This window comes from Macaca thibetana, chromosome 2 (assembly GCF_024542745.1).
Source record: "Macaca thibetana thibetana isolate TM-01 chromosome 2, ASM2454274v1, whole genome shotgun sequence".
Classification (NCBI taxonomy): domain Eukaryota; kingdom Metazoa; phylum Chordata; class Mammalia; order Primates; family Cercopithecidae; genus Macaca; species Macaca thibetana.
In genome coordinates this window covers 81,804,665-81,815,033 of record NC_065579.1, presented here as the reverse complement: position 1 = coordinate 81,815,033, position 10,369 = coordinate 81,804,665, and the positions used below count along the sequence as shown (strand labels likewise).

The 10,369-nt window shown below is 36.3% G+C and overlaps 1 long non-coding RNA gene across 1 annotated transcript in view; it reads right to left on the bottom strand.

Moving 5' to 3' along the window:
• Positions 1-7,973: 7,973 nt before the first annotated feature.
• LOC126947552 (uncharacterized) overlaps positions 7,974-10,369 on the bottom strand; it is a 74,916-nt gene continuing 72,520 nt past the window's right edge. Inside the window, exon 4 of the long non-coding RNA XR_007723121.1 lies at positions 7,974-9,528. This is a non-coding gene — a long non-coding RNA (uncharacterized LOC126947552). The remainder of the gene's footprint in view (positions 9,529-10,369) is intronic.

Sequence of the window (10,369 nt, the reverse complement as noted above, 5' to 3'; positions counted from 1 at the left end):
CTGGAAGTTAGCACTGAAAAATTAACTGTCTCAACCACACAAAATGTATTATTTAAATCTCTTAAACTGTATATTAGAAATATTATTAAATAAATCCCTTATATGTACACTTGAGGCAACAATATTTTAGAATCAATATTTTAAAATCCATCTGGTACTCATTGCAATTATTCTCTCTCTGAGTAAAAAAGGGAAAGAGAACAAGAATGGAAAGAGTAGATATGTCTTCCAAAATACTGTGTAATAAATATGCCTGTTTGAATTTGAAATGATGAGTTTAGGATAGGAAAATGATTCCTCATTTCTGGGAAAAACAACTATTTTGTGGGCCTATACTTTTCTTGACATTTGGGTACATAAAAATACCTGGCTCTTGCAGTTAAGATTATGCAGCTAACTGACTTACATAGCGTTCTTGTCTGTGGGTCCATGTCGTTAAGTTTGTGACGTCCTCTATAATCGTCTCCCAAAGTGAAGTTCAATAATTCCACTTCCCTACTCAATAATTCTCTCCTAATATAAAGTGTTCTTCTCCCACATACACAATTTTTACAGAATAATGATCCGCTCCTTAGTTTTGTACTGGAGGCTGACCATTATGAAGCTCTGTGTGAAGACCTATCTTGTGAGAAAAAAGTAATTTGCATCTAGATCAACTTAATCTTGAAATTAGTTCTCAATCATACCATTATGCTAGAGAGTTATAGACTCATTAGAAATTTTAAAAATTGAATTTTTGTAAGTAAGTGGTGGCCTGAAAGCTGCATTTTGAGAGAATGTTCTGTAATTTATCTACCAAAATATCAAGGCCTTTACAGAAATCCCCACATTCTTAGAGAAACAGGGTGGGAAATTAGGGTTCCTCTAAAATATACCCCAGCTACAAAAGGCAGAGGAGAATTCCTCTGAACTATATTCAGTTTTAGGACTGACTCTCTTATAAAGGTATGGATTACCTTTAGAACTCACTTTAGAGTGTGACATCATCTGTAAAATCTACAGGTATAAAGGTATTTTAACAAGCCTCAAATATTTGCGACAGTAGTCCCTTGAAACTTATTCTGAAAGAAAAAATAGATTCTTAAGTCAATAATTTTCAAAAATGGAAAGACAAAGTTCCATCTTCTATTTATCTAATGAATTTTATAAAGGGAGAAATTTACTAAAATTTTCACCAAAAATATTAATAACAATGATCATAAAGAATCACTTCTAGAATTACTAATTAGAACAGTAAGAGGTAACCTTAACTCAGAAACTAACCTGACAAGGGAATCAATATGTGATTAATGTATTTCTACTTGCCAATTCAAAATAAATTTCCTCACACAGACTGAAATTCTCAAGTGTCAGATGTAAGTACATTCATCTCCAGAGATAAATAGAATTAAAGTATTATTAAATGTCTGCCTTTTCTAGCTTGCTTTTTAGAATGAAATATTTTGACACTAACAAGGAAAGGCTAGAGAAGTTTTGATAAATTTGTGTTTTGAGGATTTTAATGTGTGATAGTTGAATTTCATAGAATTTATCTATCAAGACCTCAAAGCTCATACTTCTGGGCTATAGAAAATAAAGATTTAGGTGTTGGGTAGTAGAAAAGCAGACACCATTTATGAACCTAAATCTATGTAAGCAAGGAGATTCTGGAGGAACGAGAAAGAAACGAACAAATTGGAGCTCTAGAGAGAAACAGTGAAGAAGATGAAACTCCCAGTGGGTGATCCTGCATAGGAGAGATGGGGGAGCATGAGTTATGGAGATAGTCCAGGCCATATGTTGCAGTATCCTTTCCTGATGACTAAAATCTTATGTTTGGCGTGATTACATTTGCAGAGGATGGTGACATGGTATAGAACTATACATAGATTGCTACTGAGAAGAAATACCTGGCATAGCAGTATCGATTGCCCATCTTTTCTACTTGACCAATGGCTATCTGTGTTTAGGAAATATATATTTTGTCTTTATATCCATAGTCCTTTACATCATGCTTAGACTACATAAGAAGCTTATAAGTATTAGTAAAATTGAACTAAATATATAAATAAATACGAGACAGTGGCATCCTGCAGCCTGTTTTCATTTTCTATTTTTGCTGAATGGGAGGTTCCTACTTACAGACATCAAGGAACGCCCTTATGTAGCAAATTTGAATGGTGTCAGCTAAAATATGCAGTGAATATATCTTTCCAAGATCCAATTTCCTGCCAGCTTTTTAAAACACGCAGATTGTCTTTCTCATTCAGGACGTGAAGTAGAAGGAGGTGGAGGAACAGACTTCACCCTGTCTGAACTGTTCACCTTGTTGAATATTTGAGAACCACTGGATGACTTGAGCAATGCCACAAGAAACAGTGCTGATTCTGTCTAGTTGCTATAAAAGGAAAAAATAAATACATTTTGCTGTGCTCTCTCGTCAAGTGTGAGGACTAACATCTGGCACCAGCTAACCTACAAAAAGATAATAGAATGTGTTTGGGGACCTGTAGGCCCAGAGATGAGGATAATTTGCAGACCCAATTTCTAATAGTTCAGGAGGAAATGCTTTCATCTGAATCACTGATGTGATCAAATAAATATGAGTGAATACTCGCCAATTGCTAAAGCAATTTATCTCTCCAAATGTATTCGAAATGTTAATTTTATCAGGGTGCAAGCTGCTAAAATGCAGCTAGTAGATCATTAAATTTCAATAGGGAATAGACTTCATATTTAACATAAACAGTCAAGTCATTTTGGCTGCCTGCATCTTGTGCCACATTTAGAAAGCCTTCTGTGTAACCATAGAAACGGTTTTGCTTAAGCACTGTTGCTTGTGTAAATTCAATTCATTCTGAATTAGCTGGAAAAAAAAAGGGAGGGTTGTGTGATTTGTTTCTGTCCATTGCTTCCCAACTAGTGTCTTAGAAAATGTGAAGAGAAAATGAAAAATAAGTTTTTCTCTTTCCTTTCTTTGGGGGTGGGGTATGGATAAGATTGAGAGGCAGAATCCTTTTCTCCTAACAACACTGGCATCATGGAGAATAAAAAGAGTGGTCGTCTATAGCTCAAAATCTTTGCTGCCTAGTTAGGCATTTTTATCATTTGAAAAATATTTTCTATGCTTATCATTTTCTTAATGTTCCTTAATACATGTGATTTAGAAATATACTCTTCCTGCATATAATTTTACACATGGAATACAATCCCAGGAGAGATTTATTTATGGTAAGAAACTCTTCTTCTTGTTCTAGGAGATTTTAGGAGTTATCAGCCACACACACCATATAGCAAGTTAGATTAAGCATATTCTTTTCCTTTTAGCAGCTAGTTTAAAGCTGCTAATTGGTAGGAGATTGAGAGAAGAGGACACTTTGCCACATGAAGCATTGAGGAAAGAGCAGGTTTGGGTGGGCTGCCTGGAGCAGAGCCGGGGGAGTGTACAGGGCAGTAAAGGGCGGTGGGAAGGTACTGATTTTTGAGAGAAACAAGGGAGAGCTCTCCTCTGTGCCCTTCTCCTGTCTGGAAATTTCTTCCAACATCATTAACCCATTGATATTCTTATCTTCAAGGTTCGGTTCAAATTTTATTGGCTCCAAGATTTCACTAGCTCCTACCTCTCAATAATAATTACCAATTCCTTTTTTAACCTGTGGTGCATTGCAGATGAGTCTGTGTAAATTGTATATTCTTCTTCCCTATATTGCAACTGGTTGTTTAACTGTTCATCTCCCACACCAGAATGGAAGCTACTTGTGAATAGGAAAGCTTTCTTTTTCTTTTTTCAGCTGCCCAGAGTCTGTTTTAGACTAGATAATGCAGGTACAAACTAAAAGGCAGGAGTGATGCTAAGGGCAAGCATAACCTGCTTCATAATAGTAGGGGTGGGAGTTAGTTCTACAAGCGAACGTTATGGAGGTCTGGAGGAAGAGAAAGGAAAGACAAAATAAGAGCAAGGTTATTGAATTCATTAAATATGCCAGTCACCGTAACATCAATCCTAAGAGGACACCTATGATAGCCTGAAAAATGCCCCCACCAATATGTATGTATTTGAATCTCTGGAATCTGTAAATGTTACCTTACTTGGAAAAAAAGTCTTTGTGAATGTGCCTAAGTTGAGGATCTTGAGATGACGAGATAATTCTTGATTATCTGAGTGGGTCCTAAATGTTATTACAAATGTCCATATAAGAGGAAGACAGAGATCTTTCACAGGCAGAAAGGAGAAGGCAATGTAAAGACAGAAGCAGAGGTTAGAGGGATGTGACCACAATCCAAGGATCACCTGCAGCCACAATAAGCTGGAAGAGTCAAGAAATGATCCTACCCCAAAGTCTCTGGAGGGTGTGTAGTCCTGTTGACATCTTGATTACAGCCTAGTGATACTGACTTTGGACTTCTGGCCTCCAGAACTGGGAGCATAAATTTCTGTTTTTTTTAAGGTTGCAAGTTTGTAGTAATTTGTTACAGCAGTCACAGGAAACTACTACAACATCTAACGTATCCCCATTTCTTAAGGAAGAAAAAAATAAAATGAAAGTTAAGAAAGAGTCACCAAATTAGCCAAGTTATCATAGATAATTACTGGCAGAGGTGGGAATCAAACCAAAGTCTGAAAAACTTCAAAGCTGCTTAAAGCTGCTTAGTTTTTCTCATCCAGCATAAACAGGGGTTGGGGGAGGGGGGAAAATCCCTATTTAAACCAAATTCTCTTTTATTGTATCAATGTGGCACTGTTCTGTGGGCTGAGACACTATAACTGGATTCTCCCCTACAGCAAAATAAAAATAGAGATTTCAATTAGTTGACTGAGTAATTTAAGTAGACCTGTAGGCCTCTCTCATGATTACACCCTAAAGTAGCAAACTACATAAATAACCTTTTAAATAACACTTTAATTGTAGATATCCAACCAATGACCTTGCCAATTCTGCTTCCCCCATTTTGTATTTCTTTATAAATGTCAAGTGAGAAATGAACAATTTTCTTTCAGCTTCTTGAAGCATGACTTGTCCGTCTATTAGGCATTCACCAATAGTACATAGTAGTAAGACCATGCTATATGCCAGGACCTGTTTTATATGTTTTTATTTTTTATTCTTGTGGGCACATAGGAGGTATATATATTTATTCTTGTGGGCACATAGAAAGGGTATATGAGATGTTTTAATTCAGATATGCAATATAAAATGAGCACATCATGGAGAATGGGGTATCCATCCCCTCAAGCATTTATCCTTTGAATTACAAACAATCCTATTACACTCTTTGAGTTATTTTAAAATGCACAATTAAGGTATTATTGATTATAGTCACCGTGTTGTGCTATCAAATAGTAGGACTTATTCCTTCTTTGTATTTTTTGTACCCGTTAATCATCCCCACTTCCCCTAAAGCCTCCCAACACCTTCCCAGCCGCTGGTAAACATCCTTCTACTCTGTCATTGAGTTTAGTTGTTTTGATTTTTAGATCCCACAAATAAATGAGAACACGCAATGTTTGTCTTCCTGTTCCTGGCCTATTTTATGTAACGTAATGATCTCTAGCTCCATCCATGTTTTTGCAAATGACAGGATCTCGTTCTTTTTATGGCTGAATAGTACTCCATTGTGCGTATGTACCACATATGTTAGTTTACTTAAAGTCAAACATTCCTGCACTTCTTGGATTTACACTTTAGTAGGGGATTTTAAAAAGCAAAAGAAAACAACCAAGAAACAAGATAAATATTTAAGATATTTAGCATTATATTTTGAAAATAAATGCTAAGGAGAAAAATAAAGCCAACGGAGATGAGAAATGGGAGAAGTAAGGGTAGAGGGTGGTTGTGAAAAGCATCCGAGGAAGGTCTCTGTGAGAGGACTTGAAGAGGGTGAGAGAACAAGCCACAGGGCATTTGGGGAAAACACAGTCCAGGCAGATGAATGAGACAACTTGACGACGCTGAGAAGAGAAAAGTGGAGCAGAAGACATGAGATCAGAGAGGTAGTTGGAGGTCAGTCTATGTACAGGACCTTGGAAGGCCAAGAGGGGACTTTGGATTTTATTCTGAGTGAGATGGAAAGCCACCAAAGGGTTTTGAGCTGACATAATCTGGTTTACCTTTAAAAAGATAGCTCAGGGGATCTGGTAAAGAATAGTAGGCTATTCCGAAGTTCATGATTGTACATGGTTCGAGAAAAAAGGCAGATTATTCTATTTCCTCTTTATCTTGAAGTTGTCTCACCACTGAGTCTCAGAGACACTGATGATTCCAGGTACTACACTCTACTTTACTTTTGCCCTTTTTGATTTTCATAATGAAGCTCAAAACACAAATTACTTACTTTACTTTTGCCCTTTTTGATTTTTATAATGAAACACAAAACACAAATGACCTACACAGTTAAATGTCTTGCAGCAATATTGCATATCTTTATCTGAAGAGAAGCAAAACAGAAAAAAAATTCATTTTTTTGAAAGCTGGCCTTTTCTGAATGCCCTAAATTTTATATAGCCTGAGCCAACAAGAACAGCTTTGATTTTGCTTTCTTTAATGTTCTGAGAATCCTTTAAAAATTATAAATACAGTGTTCATTCCATCTTTCTACTTCATCAAGGACCCTTACACCAAATAAATTTGTAGCTTACAATTTCCCTTAGGTATAAATATGTGTAAATCCAAAATTTCATTAAGTATTAGTATTATTGTTTGGGGAGGTTTTTTTGTTTTGTTTTGTTTTGTTTTGTTTTGTTTCTGGTAGAGATAGGGTCTCACCATGTTGCCCAGGCTGATCTCAAACTCCTGGCCTCAAGTGATCCTCCCCCCTCAGCCTCCCTTAGCAGTGGGATTGCAGACAAGAACCACCAACTATTAGTATTATTTTAATACATGATATGAACTCTCCACAAATGGAATGTGAAACAGGGAACAAAGAAGAACAGAAGAAAGGCCAAGAGTGTTGAGGAGAAGGAAATGGGACAGGGAGGGGCAGGTGCATACCAAGATTCCAAAGTGCTGTATCTCAGTTCACTTATCTATGTGGTTTATGTTCCATAAGCGCTTTCATCTCTACCTGCTAGCAGCTTCATCGGTGGTAGACGCAGTACCCAGCAATTGTTAACCAATCTCCTGGATGTCTATCATGTACAATCTCTCCAGCTTCAGTGACAAAAACATCTCAGAAGATTTGGAAATCTAGTTTGGAGACAAATTTGAAAATCAGGATGACAATTTTAAACTATCTTGGGAATTCTGGGTTATACTGAGTAGCTCTCATGTTGGAACTCAAACCATTCGGACCAGATTTTATCCCTTCTTCTTCTTCTCAATAAGGCAAACTATACGAGTACCATTTTTAGGATAGTGCTTCTTACTCAAGAGAAGAACATGACAAGTTACTTCATGGATAGATAAACACAATCATAAAGGATTGTTCAAACTCAGTTTAACAGCGTTCCTGTAACCCAAGTCAGTTTGATTTTGCATGTGAGAAGGAACTTCTGTCTCTTTTATCTTTCACCTGTGTCAGATTTTGCAACTTCAGAAATGCTTTTGTAAATGAGGATTCCAAAATGCCCTTACAGTAAAACGAGATTTTTCTTTGTTTTTTCATTTTTACTGAGTAGAAAATTTTAAATAATCTATTTTTGGCTCTTATTTTAAAATCCCATTTTCTGCCTGCATATGAAAGAAAATATTTAAATGTTGGAAATTTTGCATTGCCACTTTTTTTCGATTTTTCTCTGACAGCACAGCTAGCGTTGTTTCCTTCCATACTGCCTTCATTTATCATGAATACTTGCTGTGTTTATTCTAAGAATCCAGGAAACAAACTGAAAGAACAAATCAAAAAGGAAATAGGAGTTGATCTTAGTAAACAATCCTACGCTCTATTAGCACCTAATAACAATAGCACTGGGATTCCCCAGTGGGTGTGTGTGTGTGTCTGTGTGTGTGTGTATGTGTGTGTTTAGACCCTAAGAAATAGAGTTGGTTTGCAAGTAACAGAAAGGTTGTCAAGGGGTCAAAACTGTGCACTTCAGCTTGTGAAACAGACTCCAAATTTGGAAATAGAATTTTATGCTTTTTGACTCTTAAATTGTATTTTCATGGATATGAGGGTTTTGATATGAATAAAACATCAAACACATGAAACCTAAAAAAAAGGATGTGAGGAGAGTCTTTCATTACTACGTTAGTTGAAATGCCTTGTGATAACAGTGAGAAAAATGGCAAAATGTTCAGTATTTTGCTAAATATCTGGCACACTGTGACTAATGCAGCATTCATGAAGGTTAACACCACAATCTCTAGGGGAATATCGCTTGGGTCTGAATCCCAGCTTTCCAATTCACTAGCTTTGTGACTTTGAGCAAATCATTTAACGTGGCAAAATTTTAGTTTCATTATCTGTGAGATGGAAACAATAATACTTACCTCAAGGAGTTATTAAGACAACTAAATGAGTAATGAGTCATTGAGGCAAGGAAATGGGTAATGATATATAAGAAGCTTAGGATAGTACTTTGGCACACAGCACTCTCCAAACAAAAACTATGGCTTTTCTTAGATGTAAGAAAATATAGATAAAGTTGTGTCTTCTTTGATGTTAAAAGTTACGGGCTTACAAAATTAAAGTAATAAATGGAGAAAAGACGGTCTTTTCAACAAATGGTACTGGAACAAGTAGACATCAATAACAATGACAACAACAACAACAAACAAAAACAAAGACAAAAACAAAAACAAAACACCTTAACCTAAGCTTCACACTTTATTACAAAAATTAACTCAAAATGATTTATGGGCTTAAATGTAAAATGTTAAACTGTAAAACTTTTAGGAAAAAATTTGCAGGATCTAAGCATAGACAAAAGAGTGCATAGACTTGAACCATAAAAGAAAAAATTGGGCCACGTGCAGTGGCTCATGCTTGTAATTCCAGCACTTTGGGAGGCTGAGATAGGTGGATCACTTGAGGCTAGGAGTTCGACACCAGGCTGGCCAATATGGCAAAATCCCATCTCTACTAAAAATACAAAATTAGGCAGACATGGTGGCACACACCTGTAATCCCAGCTACTCAGGAGGCTGAAACATGAGAATCACTTGAACCCGGGAGGTGGAGGCTTCAGTGAGCTGAGATTGTGCCACTGCACTCCCGCCTGGGTGACAGAGTAAGACTGTGTCATAAACAAACAAACAAAAATAGAAAGAAAAAAAATTGATCACTTTAATCTCAATAAAACTTCAAGCCATTTGAATTCTAAAAAAGCTCTTGAGTGGAAGAAAAAAGCCAGGTGCAGAGGCTTATGCCTGTAATCCCAGGATCTGGGAGTCAGGAGAATTGCTTGAACCAAGGAGTGTGAGATCAGCTTGGGCAACATGATGAGACCCAGCCTCTACAAAATATTTTTTAAAAATTAGCTCCGTGTGGTGTTAAATGCCTGTAGTTCCAGCTACTTGGGAGGCTGAGGTGGGAGGATTGCTTGAGTTCACAAGGTTGAGAAGCTGAAACTATAGTTAACCTTGAGCCGTAATTGCATTACTACACTCCAGCCTAGGCAACAGAGCAACAGAGCAAGACAAAAAAAAAAAAAAAAAAAAAAAAAAAAAAAAGAAAAGACAAGTTACCCAATGGGAGAAAATATTTTGAAACTACATACCTGAAAAAGGATTAGTAACGAGAATACATAAAGAACTCTCAAAACTCAACAGTTAAAAAACAACAGCAATAAATAATCCAATTAGAAAATGGGCAGAAGACACATACAAACATTTAGCCAAAGGGGCTAGAGAGATGGTATTCACATAAGCCGAAATTAGGTTCAATCTCATTAACTATTAGGGAAATGCAAAGTAAAATCCCAATAAGATATTACTCTATACCGATCAGAATAGCTAAATTAAAAAAGAGTGACAGCAGCAAATGCTGGTGTATAGAAATGCAGAGCAACAGGATCACTCATATATGGCTGCGGGGGTAGAGGAGGATGTAAAATGGTACAGCAACTGTGGAAAATAGTTTGGAAGTTTTGTCCAAAACTAAATGGGCAAATACCATATAACTCAGCAATTGCTCTCCCAGACATTTAACCCAGACAAATGAAAACTTATTTTCACATAAAAACCTGTATATGAAAGTTTCTAACAGCTTTTTTCATAGTAACCAAGAACTGTAAACAACTCAGATTTCTTTCAATGAGTGAATGGTTAAATTGCAGTACATCCATACTAGAGAATACTACTCAGCAATAAAAATGAATAAACAATTGATATACACTTCAACTTTGATGAATCTCCAGGGAGTTACACTGAGAAAAAAAAAATACCAAAATGTCACATACTAGATGATTCCATTTATAAGACACTTTTGAAATCACAAAACTTTAGAAATGAAG